Below are 15,572 nucleotides of genomic sequence, written 5' to 3'. Positions count from 1 at the left end.
CCTCTTTTCTTTATTTTCTTTAGTACCAGGGACAAATATGTTAGGCCCCCGATTGCCTCGACAGCATAAATATTCTTGAACAAGGTACACCTTGAGTGTTTGAACCATGCATATTCAATGCGTAGCAGATTCTCAAACATTCACAATAAAGCTAAGAGAGCCGTCAAATATCAAACCTAAAGTAATAGATAATGTGGCAGCATGCATATTCCTCGTTATCGGTACCGCGTATCGGCTTACCCAGATAACGTGGAAAAGACACAGGGTGGAGCTCGGGTAGTGTTCGGCCTTCCGCCGCAGGCATGAGCCTTAAAGGGGTCATGAACCACTTTTCCAAGTAATGATCTAATGGCCTCAGTATCGGAGTGTACTGCCTCCCGAATCGATTGCCGCAAAAATTTCTCGAATCCGTCAAGAATCAGCGGAGTTACGGGGGTTTGGCGCACGCTCCCAGCGCTTTCTCTCTTTTCTCGTGCCGACGAGCGCACTGGAAGCTAGACAGGGAGGGATGGCATGGGGGAAAGAAGTTACGCCAGCGCGCGTCATGAAACGCGATCGCTCTCCCGCTGTGATTCGCTTGCGCGAGTGCGGCTACCGTGTACTGAGGAGTGCGGCGCCGGCAAGTGGTGGCACCCCGCGGCAAGAAGCGCATCTGATCCGAACGCCGCTCTCGATTTACGTCGGCTATCGGCCAATAAGCATGCTATGTCTCTTGCTACGTACAGCGGACAGACGCCCCGCCCACCGACGAGAGTGAGAACCGGCCTCTGTTTGAAAAGAGGGTGCCTGGGGAAACGGCAACTTCGCGCTCCGCTTGTGGCCATTACGCGGCGCGCACGACTGTAATATTTTGCAGAGCAGTTCATAGCCGTGTCAGCTTTCCGCAGGATGTGTTTTTTCAATCAGCCCAAGGGGTGCTTCATGACCCCTTTAAGTGAATGAACTATAAGTTAAATTATTCGCTAAACTAGATCATCGGGTCTTACAAGGGATAACCACGGTCTATTTATGAAGCACGCTGTAGTGTGGGACCCTCACCCCTTCCCTCCCAATGGTTTTAAATTTGACCACATGGGAATTTTCAACCGTGGACGTTGTCATAAGCACATGAGCGCTTTTGCATTTCGAACCCGTAGAAACGTGGCCGCCACCGCGGCTGGGATCGAACCCGCGCCCTCCCTCTCTGCCATGCACCGCTATAACAGCTAAGCTATATTTCGGTAGGTGCGCAAGCTCTAGCGTTCCTTCTTGGCCGCGGTGTACACATAGCAGTTCGAGTATAACGAATGCTAAAGACAGTAAAATTAAAGCCAAATACCGATTAATTCTCTTTGGTCTCATTTCATCTATAACATAAAAGTGCGATGGCTGCGATGGTGTGACGCTCCTCATCCCCGCCAACATTCTGAAACGCCTGGTTTCTGTCAGAACACCGTTACTGCTGCACAGAGGAACTTGCCTTGTGTGCTACATCACGCCAATGTATTTGCTCTAGCATGTCGTGCCAACATGTCGCTACCACGTAAGAACCATTTATATAGATATCCTAGAGGAGCTTCGGAGCTGCAAAAATGTCGCTATTGCTTTTGCTGCTTTGTAATTCGATTTAAACTGCCGTTGTTTTTTGCCTCGCCAGGATCTCCCTTGGAGCTGAATGTCACGAGCACCTTGTTGACCTAGATCTGATTAGAATAACTCCGATTCTTAGCGTGAATTGGATCGGCCCCTAAAAAGACAATCAGTTTCCTTTAGTACTTGCACACGTTATTAAGCGAAGCAAATTCCATCAACTGAAACACAAAATTATTGCGTCACGCCTCTACTTTAGTTGGATTCGAGGATACTGCTTTGTTTTACACTCCCAATAAATTAATGTTATACAACTGCGTGCGTTTTCATCCAGCGGCCTTGGTTATACGCTGCAGCTCCAAGTAGCACGCCAGAGCCAAAAAAAATCTAAGAAAGAAACGTACCTGGTGCCAATTCTACGCTCCTGTATAACTGCCCCATAATTTCTTTGAAGGCAATGACAACGCATTTTTTTTTCAGATAATATCATGGTCGGTTTTTTTACGGTTTCCTTTAGGTAAAGTATTTTCTTTTCTGGGGTTTAACGTCCCAAAACCACGATATGATTATGAGGGACGCCTTAGTGGAAGGGACCGGAAATTTAGACCACCTAGGGTTCTTTGACGTACACCTAAATCTCAAACACGAGCCTCGAGCGTTTTCGCCTCCATGGAAAATGCAGCCGCCGTGGCCGGGATTCGATCCCGCGACCTTCGGGTCAGCAGTCGAGCGCCATAACCACTAGACCACCACGGCGGGGCTTCAGGTAAAGTGCAAAAACATATCTTCATACGATGAATTTGCGGACCAGCGTAGTTCAACTTTCGGCGGGATTTATAGTGTTCAGAACGTTGAAGAAGACAGCGCTAGAAGGAAAGCCTGTAAGAACAAATCTTTATATCACCGCAATATAATAATATAGCAATGCTGGGGAAATTATCGGATCAGCGAGCGGAGGACATGACCTACGGGTCCGAAGAAGGAGCCGCCCCGGCTATTTTCTTTCGTGTAAGCTTCACGTCACTGGCTGAGTGCGATGAAAAGCCGGTCATAAATAGCTCGCAGCAAGTTAGAAAGCTGGGTGAGTCGGAAAGGATGGATGCTTATTGATCAGCGTCAAACAACGGAATACACAAAGCAAGAAAAACACAGGACAGCGTCCGTCCACCTGTCCTTTCTTTCTTGTGTCTTCAGTTGTTCCACGCTGATCAATAAGTGCGCGTAAATAGCTCATACGGAGACGATATGCGACTATGTTCTACACACAAAGATTGCGACCAGATTTTCTCTTTTCGTTTTTCCTGTGAATACCTCTCCTCATCTCTTTTTTATGTACGTTCAGTTTATGGGCAGCTTTCAAAGCAGGGCAATTTCCTGACAACTTACACTGATGTAAGTCAGAGACTATATTCATGCGAAAGCCTTAGATGCCCTATCAAACGGGAAAAGTGACCGTCGGTGGCGTCGGCGCTAACACGAAGTGAGCAAGAATGAAGTGATGACGTCATTATTACAACGACACGGATCACCAAAATTATTGACATGATTATTATGTCTCCATGGTGTCACAAAAGACGACGTCACCTCATGGCATTGTCGTTTGGTCAAAGATGGGCCGATCCCGGAGGCAATGAGAAACCACACGAGGGGCAGAGAGGTCACAATGCAAAATCACATTAGGCGCAGAAGGATTTTGGAGGACGGGGGGGGGGGGGGGGGGGCAATCCATACAAACGGAAGGGAAGAAAAAGAAGATAGCTTTCGCCTTCATGTCGTCCTAGGCGAAGGTATGGTATAAAGGACAGTGTGAATTTTTCTTAAAATGATTAAAGCATATGTGATGCGAGCAGTCACGCAACAGTGCAGAGAGTGGAAGCCAATAAATAATGAGTACCGGTGAGCACGTTGTAACTTTTACTCAGTACAGGTGAGACGTTTCCAGTTCATTACAAAGTCGCTCTGCGGAAGAAACATTGCACTTTATAAGAGTACGGCGCCATAATGTCGAAATTTTATGTTTAGGCGTCGCTTTCAGACAATGTGTGCGGCATATGCAGCGTATAGAGCAGTTTCTGATCAGTCCGGGACGTCAAATCAAAGAGACCCAGTGTCAAATTGCACTGCCTCCGACGTGCACGCAGCGAGCGTCAGTGGGCCCATCAACGACGACACAGAACAACATTTTCGGCTTGAGTCAGAATACAACCTTAAAAAAATCACAAAGGGCAGCAAGTTTTGCGCACAACCTTTATTACGCCGACAAAACAGCACGCAGGATGAGAGTGCCCCTGCTCGCGTTAAGACAAGTTACCGGAAGGCATTACGTTTTTTAAAGTCTACTTCTAGGCATAAATAGCCTATAGATACAACAACATGTTCGTTCGTGTCGATAGTCCAACAGCGAACTACGGTGAAGACCCCGTACCAGCATTGTATGCCGAGAGGGCCTCCCGGATGAAGGCCTGCGGCACGAAGGTGGCATAGTTGGGCTTGATGTAGCCTGGCACAAGCCCACAGCAACTGTATCGCATCAACATTTCCTGTACTGGTGTCGCAGAAGGGAGAGAAAGAACCTCTCACTGCTCTTATATGTCACCTTAGTGAAAATCAAGAAGAAATGGGCACGGGCAGTGCGTATTGTTAGAAACTAAGATAACCGCTGGTCATTAAGAGTAGCACACTGGATTCCAAGAGAAGGCAAGTGCGGTAGGGGGAGGCAGAAAATGGTGTGAGAACATGAGATTGCGAAGTTTGCCAAGATAACGTTGCCGCAGCAAGCGCAGGACACGGTTAATTGGAGAAGGTGGGAGAGGCCTTTGCGCTGCAGTGGGCGTAGTCATGCTGATGACGATTCCACTTATGTTGATGCTAGGGACAGTAAAATATCGACCAAACATTCGAATTTCATGCTTGTAACGTTCCAAAAGCATTGTACGAGTTCGCAATCGTGATGTCTTCAAAGGGTAGCAATTGTCGGGTGTTTAATGTATACTTATTCTGCGCCCCGACGTCTCTGAGGGTGAAAACGGAGGTGTCGCGATGAACGCACCCGAAGTACGTTACTGAGAGAGCATTGACCTTTCGGTCTTGGACTTTAACCTTTCGCCCGCTCATGGCGGCGAACGTTGTCGCTGGCGTGAATAGGCCGAAGTTGAGAAGGTTTAAATGCGTCTATTCAAATGCATTCGCTGGCTCAGCCGGCATCTCAGTTTACATTTCTGAGAATCTTCCGATTTCGCCCTCAGAAAAGTGCGATGGCGTAAAACCAGCAAGAGGCGCACTCTTCTTTATAACGAGCAGCACGTGCCGTTGAAAGGAAAACTTGAAGGGAAAGAAAAATATGCAGCGAAGAAGCGACATGCAAGGTGTTTGCCTTCTTTTTTTTGTACGGACGAGAAACAGTGAAATAAATGCAGTGGTGGTTTCGTTGAATTATGGTATCAGCATTAACTCAAAAGCACGTTCTGCGACTAATGCTTAAGCTGTGCTTCTGCAGCAGCCCAACGTTCCCGTTTACACTTGGATCTTTCTATTTCTTTAGCAAACAGTGATCGTACCCTGGAAAATGATCCGCGAATATGTTTGTTCGTTCATAACCGATTCGCAGAGGAGAGAAATCATTAGGCAGCAAATTACAAGAAGATGTTTCCAGCAAAGAAATACTGACATGAGAAGTACGGAATACTTTTAAAAGCATTTTCATGTCGTTCGGCCGGTGAAAATGACGTTCGGCATGCACGGTGTGTAATGAATATACTGGATGCACTTTTCTCTTCTTATATCTTGAGTATCTACCTTTTTCCTGTATTTTCAGTGACGTGCCTGTAATGTCACTTCGTAATCAGTCTTTCCTTTACATAGTAATGCTACGGTTAACTAACTAAAGCCCGGTGTTTTACGCACTAAAACTGAGATATTATTTTTTGTGGGACTCCAGAATAACTACGATCACCCGGAGTTCTTTAGCGTGCTCCTAAATGTAAATACTGTAAGCACATTTAACGTACTTCATCGTTCTCACTTGCACATTGCCATCATCATCATCCCTATTCTTCGTGTTTTGAGTCGAGCGGGTCGCCATTGGCTACATGGCTAGGTTTGACAGCTACAACGTGTTCGTGACCAGGGCTAAGGACGCAGCGTTCAGCCACAGCAAAGTTTAAGACCGAGGGTGACGCGGCCAAAATAGATACATCCGATGTATATTTGATGTGAACGACCTTTCTCTTTACAGTACACCGGTGTTTTTGCATTTCACGCCGATCGAAATGCAGTAGCCGCCGCCAGGAACCGAACCCGTGTCGTCAACCTTAGCACCGCACAACAGCTGAACCACTACGATAACTCATTTCACGTGACACCAAGTACACAGCGCCGTCTGCTCGTGGCAATATACTCTGCTTAATCATTTTTTTTAAACTCAAATGACGTGAAAAAGAAAACACGTAAAACACACACGACACACGGCTCTGCAGGAAGTCACGTGATATTAGCGGCAGGTGGCTGCTGTCACTGCTGTCTACTCGTATGACATCGCTTTCTGGAGGCAAGCTTTACAGCGAAGCTACATTTGGTTAGGTTCTGGTGGATCACGTCCCTTGACAAAAGGCACGTAGCACAACAATTTTGGGCCCCGCTCGCGGCAGGTGCCCCTCAACCCCTCACCCCTCTCCACCGCCAATGGCTCTTTCGCAAGTGTCGCGATATTGGAAAGACCAACGCTGTGGACCGCGCTCAAGCTGATATACGTCAGTAATGCGTAATACTCGAAAGAAGTCGACACATCACAGGGGTATTTATCGCCTCCCGCAAATCGGAAGAAATAAGTTCAAGTCACAAAAAGAGATCAAAATTTTAAAGACGCTCAGCTATTCTACAAGGGCTGCTTTTTAAAAAAAAAAACCCCGGCGAGACTAAATCTCGCAAGAAAGAACGAGGGATGGCTAGTAAAGGAAAACCAAATAAACGAGCCTTCAAAAATAAACGTTACGGTGCGGGAAGCGAAAAGTCTCGAAGGCACGTACGCGAAACTATACGGCGCGGAAACTTTGCAAGCGTTTTCGCCTCATTTGCCGCAAAACTCGCGGCACAAAGTCGAGAATTACGCGCCATAATTCTAAGCTTTAGCGTTAAAATAAATCGGACAAAAACAAAAAAAAAGCTTGAAGTCTGCGGAGCACCGGGCGTTTCGCGCAGGCATTTACGCTGAGGAGAAGACAATGGCTAAATGGCACATATAGTGCGAGGTATGTTTCCCTAACGTCCCTTAGAACAAAGGAACGGGTCTTCAGGGATGTCTTGGAAAGGTCGTCACCTCACTCCCGTACCTGGTTTATTCAGATAAGGAAAACATTTAGCCTGTCTTTGCGCATCCACTGAGGCGGGCAACTTTCCCCGCGTTTCTCGTCTCGCATTAATTCGTTTTTTTTTTTTGTTTTGTTTTTTTTTTTTGTTTTCCGGCGCGTGTTAGCTCTCCCTCTAATCTCCTCGCGAGCACTTTTTATACAGGGAACCCTTTATATGAAATGTGCACACACACGACGTTAACAGAAAACTTTTATGGTGTTTTACAAATCCCTCTCTCCGCTCTTGCCTTCGTGCGTGTTGCTATCGGAAGCCTATACGCGTGATGCGTGAATGAATAATGAGGTACGCGCGTGCTTCGTTACGGGTTGTTAGCGGTGCGCCCTCATTCGTCACTCGTTTTAGCACAAATCAATGTCGCGAGGCTTCTTGCGATGAGAGCTTGCGTTCAACAACGTCGCTTTCAGTAAATACGGCGACAGTTTCCGATGGAACTCGAAGCGCACACATCGCTGAAATAAGAGAATTCCTGCTTCAAAGGAACGCAGTCTACACGTTAGCACTGCTTCTCGTAATAGCGCCCATTTTATGCCCGAAGTAAGTTGAAAGGTGTGTGGGATGTAAAGATGACGCATAGAGCGCTCGTTGCAAATAAGCAGTCGGGTTTATATTTAACACTAAGACCAGATTTAAAGCTTAACTGAACACATAGGATGAAAGGGAGGCATTTGGTTAAACTTAGCTCAAATGTTAAAAGAGAGAACAGATAAAGACGTTTATTCTCTCTCTCAACCTTTAAAATGGTCTTAGTAAGGGATAAACTACGTTTGATAAATACCATTCTGGAGCTTCTTCGAGCACAAAACTTTATAAATGAGCGTCCCGAGGTGTCCCTTTAACGAACATGGAGGTAGCTTTTTCTGACTTTAGCAAAGGTCACGGAGTCGAGCTTTTTACAATAATATTATTTTTTTTAAGTTCATTTCACCAGACCCAAATGTGAACGTGCTAGCTACCACGGATTGCGGCCACAGCAGTTTCTAATCACAATTTAAGAACAGTCTGCTATGACCTTTTGGTCACGTCGCTAAGGAGAGAGAGAGAGAGAACAAAACTTTATTATCACAGAAGGCGGGGCATCGCAAATGTTCGGGGCCCCTATTCCAAGGCTCCGCTGGCCCTTGCCATCATCTCTGCCCTTTAGACCAGCCAAAGCTGATCCTCAAAGGCCAGCAGCGCCTGCCATTCTTCCTCTGCGTTGTTCATGTTGTGGTATTCTTCATTGTGTGGTGCACACTCCCACGCAATGTGAAACACAGTTGGTGTGATCCCGAACTACGGACGTATATCTCTGTATGCTGAGGTGTAGAATACATGTAGCCTGTGTAAGTTGGTGTATGCATTTGACTGGAGTCTGCGTAGCGTCGTAGGTTCGTCGAAGGGCGTTGGGTCCTCTACTGCAGTGTCCGTGGAGGCTTGTCGATTTGTGAAGCCTCGAGCCGCCTCATCCGCAAGCAGGTTCCCGGTGATATCCTCATGTCTTGGCGCCCAGATTACGGTCTGGTTGTGTACGAGGATGTAAAAAAAATTTTGTGAGCCCAAAACACTATAAGGCCAGTAAAAAAAAAAGTAATCATGATTCGCTGTTATAACTTCGACGTGCACAACACAATGCTTAAACCATGGTCATCAATGCGCATACAGAAAACAGGAATTACGGTGCCTAATATGTTATTTTGGAGAATGCAGAAATAGTAGGCACGTAGTAAAACCATGTCAGGTTGAAGCCATTATTATATTTTTAATACCACATTGTTTGCATATGAGAAGGGAGTCACGCCTGCCTTTTTATGCGATGATCATGTGTTTTGTCATTTAGACGTGCGCAGATCTTACATGTGGTTTCCCGGCCTCTTGTCTATATATATGTATATATATCTTGTCTATATAAATGGGACGTTGTCTATATATGTGTGTGCGCGCGCTCTTTTAAATTGTTTATGTATATAACATGTGTGAGAAACTTAAAATATATATATATATATATTTGACTTTCTCTCGTGCTGGCCATCTTTCATGTACATTTCATTTTATTTGTCAAGCGAAGAGGAGTACCCAGCCCCAATAAAAGCGCCAACCTCTCATACATGCCATACAAACAAAAAACAGAGCCCGTATTCACAAAAGTGCCTTGCGCTAGAATTGTTCATAACAGAAAATTTCAACCAATCTCGATGCTGGGCATATCGTTAGCGGAGCCGGCCAGCCTATGAAAAGAAAACCTACCCACGCGAAAGAAAAGCTCGGTGAATCCCCCCCCCCCCCCCCCCCCCCGTTTTGCATTCAGCGTTTTGTCTCGTTAAGCTTCCTGCATGTCACCTTGCTCGCTCGCGCGCGCTTTTCGGTTGACCCATCGCTGGGGAAATTGTTGGTGGTCCACTCTGCAGGTACGTCGATGTCCGACCTGCCAGCGACAGGGCGGCTTTGGGCGCATCTAATTACGGCTCCGGTACGGAGCGCCTGTTCGTGGCTGTTTTATAGTGGACAGTGTCGCTTTTGATCGACAGCGTAGACCTCGGAAGAGCGAAAGCCGCTGGGAATTGACTCTGTCAGCCCCTTAGGTCAACACGTGACGTTTATTAACGCGGCTAGTTAATGGGAGGAACTGAAACAAACTTTAATTAGCACCGACATTAGAGTAGGGTACGGCGCGTTGTGCTGACGACGCCAGTACGGGTGCCATGGTGTGCGAAAGTGAAAGCCTTCTTCATATTCTTCTTCTTCCTCTCTGTCGATCTTTTTTCATCTACCCCCCCTCCCTCGAAACCTTTAAACTCCTGACATCGTTTTACACAGCTTCCAGGATCGGAGGCATCGCAGCTTTCTGCACCTCACGTAGTTTTGCAGCACTGCCTCCAAGATTAGCCCCCGCTCGACCAAGCGACTAGGTCGCATGATGACGTTATCGTCTGCTGTCGCGCCATGTGACGTCTTACTGATATCACGATGACGTCATAATGACGTCATTAATTTGGGCGACCCGTGACGTCATTGCATGATGTTTCTTTTGCATCACTTCGTGTTGACAACGACGCCGCCGACGGCTAGTTTTCGTGTTTGACAAGGAATCCAAGGCTTTCGCCTTAATAAAAAAAATCAAAAACTTCGAAATATGCATAGCAGAAGCTTGCCTCGAGCAGTGTAGGTATAACATATTTAACCTACTTTCATTTCGGTCTCCAACCCGCACCCACTCGCAACAAAATAACATACATACAATGCAACTAGGAACGCAGTAACAAAAAAGCGCTTTCTGCAAGACATTTCGTTATCTATCTCAAATGAGGAGAAAGGATTGGTGACGAAAATTATTATAACTGTTGATAGATTGAAGAATTGATCTTCAATCTTGAACACCACGATTCAATGTTTCAAGGTTCAGTCTTGAACCTCTAAATCATCAAAGCAAATTAAGCTTCATTACCATGCTGGCTTAATTGCAATGCTTGCAGTTCATAGAGATGCTAGCGATAGGATTCCATACTCAAGCTATCTTTGTGAAAAGCTGTATACATATAGGGGAGGGCAGGAAGTATAAGTTGCGACACCTTATGCCCACATTTCTAAATTTTCTCTTGCGTGATTCCCCGTGCAAGCTACAGGATGGAACGGCCATTCCCGGCAAGTTGCCGTTGCTACCACCCGCTCGAATGATTTCTCAAGAGCCATAACGGATAGCGTGTCAAATTAAAACATATGGCAAGTGTTGCCCTTCCATCATTGTTGTGCAATCTCAGCCCTTTCAGATACTAAATTCAGCTAAACTGAAGAAGTAATAACGGAGGAGTCATCCCACGTTGTGAAGCTGAGTGACCAGCGAAGCTCTTTAGCACACGACAAAGAGGTGTCAGAGAATTTTGAACCATAGGCGATCAGACACACCGTGCAACTGTAAATCCGAAATGTCTATTCAGAAAGTCCCTTTTGAATTTAGCGTGTACTCCTTTAAAGGTTTCCATTTGAGCCACATGCGTCTTTTTGCCGCGACGTGCGTCGTCTTCTCTGGCTTGCAGCATGCGCTCGGCGCTTCCTGCACTGATCTTAATTTGTGTTTGCCGCCCGTTCGTTCCTTTCTTCATTTTTAGTGGACCAGTGTTGAGTAGTGGTATCTGCCCAATTCCTGTAACACATACCTGCACACGAACGCACAAATACCCTAACCATGCATATACAGGTTCGCTGTTTAACACCCACGCATCGATTCGTATGTTTCCACACTTCGTAGATTTATTTATTTATTTATAAACAAGCAAAAAAGGTCAGAGTCTTGCTATAAGAATAAATATTTTCAGTCCACTCCATCATCCTTGCATTTCAAGGGCACTCACGGTGTTTTTGTCACGCCATTGCACGCATTTATATTATCACTTGAGAGGCGGTATAGCAAGAGCAGGCTTCAATAACCACGCTATACGACGATCACGTTAATGAAAACGAGATTGCACCGAGCAGACGTCACACCACGCGCTATCGTTCATTGCATATGCAGGCTTACTCATAGTTTATTCAAGACGTTATCCGCTTTGGCTAGTAGGTGCCAGCCTCCAAGATATCCTAGTTTGCTTGACGGTGTAACTTCGTTTGTTTGTTTGTTTGTTTGTTTGTTTGTTTGTTTGTTTGTTTGTTTGTTTGTTTGTTTGTTTGTTTGTTTGTTTGTTTGTTTGTTTGTTTGTTTGTTTGTTTTTCTTACGGCGCAAAAATGTAGTGTCATCGAGAAAAAAAAGCAATGTGCCTTCGCTTTTTAATCTTCGAGCGCAAGAACGATTTTAGTTTTCGACGTACGGTGCTCATTTTCGACGTTCTCCTTCTCTGCCCAAAACTAAATGTCATCGCATGGTTATCGCACTTTGAATGCGTTACATGCGATGAATGAACTTTTGAAGGCCCGTAAGAAAAGGTAAATCATAAGCCGTGTTCTGTAAGAGTTCCTTATTCTGATTATCACCATTTTTAACACGAAAGTGTTTTATGCCGGGGTCCACCAAGACTTCAGTGACGCATTTCCGTCACGGAAATTACGTCGAAAAAATATACATGATCAGATGGCAAAGAAAGAAAGGTACCGTTAACGGACATCGAACCCACGACCGCTCGGTCCACAACAACAGATGCCGGGCACGCTATCCACTGCGCCACGGTCACAGACTCTGGAGGCTATTTACAAACGCGCCTTTTATATCTACCACTCTCCCGGTTGGCTGGGTGGTGTCAATGCCACCTAGAGGGCGCTGGTGGTGTTGACCTATGGGAGTGGTAAGGTAAAGTAATTCGTCATTGCTGCGGCCTCCGCGACTAGCACCTGCAGCGCGTTACGCGTCCGTCCCGTTCGGCGCGTTTTCAATAGAAGTTGAATTTTGTCAATGCCTTAACACACCGCGAGGTGGCGACTTTTGCCCAAGCGTAGTAAAAGCGTCGGCCTCGCTCATAGCATCACGCTAATACAAACCAAAAATAGCTCTGCGACGCGCGCCTGCCTCACCTGGCTGTAACACCGCGTTCCACGCTCACGCGCTCGTCCCGAGAAAAATCGAAGTCGGGCTACCGAGGCGGCACGACGCGCTTTGCGTTTCCCTCTAGTGCGGCCGTGGTGTTCAATCACATTTTAACATGCCGCGGGATGGCGACCAAGTTCTGCGTCCAATATGCGACGCTCTTCTGGCTATCACACCTCGTTCTCTGATTACGCTTTCACCGTTAACTACTACAGCTACCACAGGGGTTTGTTTAATCATTTAACATGGACGTTAGTCGTCGGGATGGAGATGTACCATCAATCATCAAAGCGGGTTCGTACAGGTTAAATGGTGCCATACATCAATATACATTGTGCAGGCTCTCTTATATCAATGTACAGAGTAAGCATTCAGTTACTTCTGTAAGGGCACGCTTTACTTTCGTGTTATTCCGATTCCTATGACGGAGGGATCAACCATGTTTTTTTTTTTTACAAACGCTAGCACCGTGTGGTTGGTGGCTACAGTGGCGAGGGCATTGTTTTGCTTTTAACAGCGGAACTGTTTCGCGTCCGTATGTCTTCTGCAATGTCCGTCGCATGATCACGCTCGAAATCAAGTCGCAGAAACAGGCCTAAAACAAGCCTAAACTTTCTCAAAACCAGGGAGGGTAAGGAGGAGTGATGTAAGGGTGAGGGGGAGGGAAAGCGGATAGGAAATAGAAATGAGAGTGAGGAGGAGCGACGTGAGAGTGAGAAGGAGAGAAAGGAGGTGGGGAGAGGGTAAACCTATACCCATGTATAGCATGGTATGTCAAGAGGATGGAAACAAAAGTGAGGGTGAGGAGTGATGTATGGGTGAGCAGAAGGGAAAGGAGCGGGGGTGAGAGGAAAGCATAGCATAGCCTTGTGTACTATAGCATAGCAAATGGATGGGAAAGAGAAGTGAGGAGGAGGGGAAGAAGCAGGTGAGAGTGTAAAGCATACCATAGCCATGTATGTGTAGTCTAGCAAGGAGTGGGCAGGGGAAGCGAGGGTGAGGAGGAGTGATGTGATGGTGCGGAGGATAGAAAGGAGGAGGGTAAAGCATAGCATAGTCCTCTATAGTATAGTAAAGCAAAGGGTGGGAAAGGGAAGAGAGGGTGAGTAATTTTCTCCCGGCCAGACGGTAGTGGGAAAGAATTTCGTGGAAAGTACGTAACGTATCTTGGTAGATGTCGACCTTGATACGAGCCTGGCTGTCCGTGACGGCGTGCTACGTGAAATCACACGCTATCCGGTGGGCCTGATTGTTAGGATTACAACCGAGCGGGTTAACTGAGCAGTCTAGATGGGCTGGCAACCACGAGATGTGGTACCCTCTATCGCTGCTCTCCCGGGTTCACTGAAGTGCTTTGTTCACAATACTGTTCTCATGTTCAGGCACGAGGGTGGTTGAGAAGGCTCTCACTGCCGTGCGCGAGTCCGAGAAGACAATAGGGGGAGCTTTGGCGCTGTGAAAAGCAAGAGCGATCGCCGCTTCCTCCACCACATGAGCAAACTTATATAGTATAAACGGAGGCTGCATTAACCAGGTTGCCCCCAGCTTTTTGATGGGGGGTGGGTGGGACGTGAAGGTGAACAATACATACAGGGGGGTGGGGGGGGGGGGGGGGCTATTCATATTTTTAGATGCGAAGCAGCTTTTGCTCGGGGCTGTGTCCGTCCCTCGGCGACCGTCCGCTTTCTACCTCCTAGCATGGCCATCTGAGCGCGCGCTCGCGCCAAGGAGAAGTCTTCTTCCTCTTGTTCTTCGATCGCCTTGATGATGATATACGTGCAGAGCACTTAAGAGACCCGGGCTGCCGTATGCCGTCCTAGCTTGGCGTAACGCAGACAAAACCACGTGTGCTAGCACACGCTAGCGCGTTCGGGCCTGTGTAAGGGGCTGGGTAAGACGCTGTGGCCTCTCCCCCTTACACTCTCTCAGCAATCACGTGATGGCATCGGGGAACGAGATTCTGCACACGCGCGATGAACCCGCGTGGCGTGCTCCAACAAGAGTTCGGTACGAGCAACAGCAACAACAACTACAGTGAATTCATGGTGTGCTCCACTTGCAAGGACGCGTTAACATCGGGCAAGGTGCCCGTGATGAACGGAACTTTAAGTCGACCCATGCGCTGCTTCGCTTCCCCACATGGTTCTCTTTAGTGGGAGATGGTGTAATTTTTTTATTAGTTTTGTTCATACTAGGGTCGTACGGTTTGGATGAATATAGAGATAACAGGAGAGCAGCGACGCCTGCGTCAATTTCATAAAGGCGAAACATGCACAATAGAAAATGTATAGGTTCGCTACACAGTCCCGGCGAAGCCGTCTTCCGCGTTGATTCTTTACGGTTTCAATTATTTTTTTATTTGTTCATGAGACCCAACCAAGCCGCAACCGCGTCGAAGTCACTCGTCATGTATGAAATGCAATTGATCGCTCGTAAACGAGTCATTAGTGTATACGAGCGCCACAGCCCCCCCCCCCCCCCACCCGCCCCTAAAAAAATGGAAAGAAGCTTCCTGTTTGATTACTTCGAATTCAACTTGCAAGCGTCGTCATTATGCTGATATAATCCGCGACCGGTTGTAAAGCGAATTGCGACTAAAGGAATCGGTGTCTCTGTTAATATACGGGGAGTGCGTGCCGCCTCACAGTAAAGAAGACGTCTGTACTTTCGCTTTCACATATTCTGGTTCATGTGGATTGGTCGATTAACTGACATTCCAAGCCCTGCAAAAAAAAATGATATGCGGAAGGTAACAAGCTGTCGTGTACCAAGCATTCATGCAGCGACTCGTATTTTTATTATTATCTTTTTGCTTACAAAGGACAGGCAAGATAGGAGCGGAGCTTGTGCGGCTTCATTAATGAGTCATGCCAGGTAGTTTTCCATGCGAGCCGAATGTTTCCCTAAAGTCAGCTTCTGCATTAGCAAAGCCTACCCCAGGGTGGCTATGGTTAGGGCTACTAAATTAAGCAAAATACAGACTATCTCCGGCGCCCTGTTCTGCTGGCGCTTCATATCGAAGTAAGGCAAACAACATCCTTGAGCGCTAAAGATGACTCGGCAAAAAAAATAGGTTAGGCACGGAACAAGCGCTTCTCCCGTGCTTAACCTTCTTTTGTACCGTGTACTTTGCTGCGCTCGATAATA

Source organism: Rhipicephalus sanguineus, chromosome 2 (assembly GCF_013339695.2).
Source record: "Rhipicephalus sanguineus isolate Rsan-2018 chromosome 2, BIME_Rsan_1.4, whole genome shotgun sequence".
Taxonomy (NCBI): Eukaryota; Metazoa; Arthropoda; class Arachnida; order Ixodida; family Ixodidae; genus Rhipicephalus; species Rhipicephalus sanguineus.
This window is presented reverse-complemented; position numbering follows the sequence as displayed.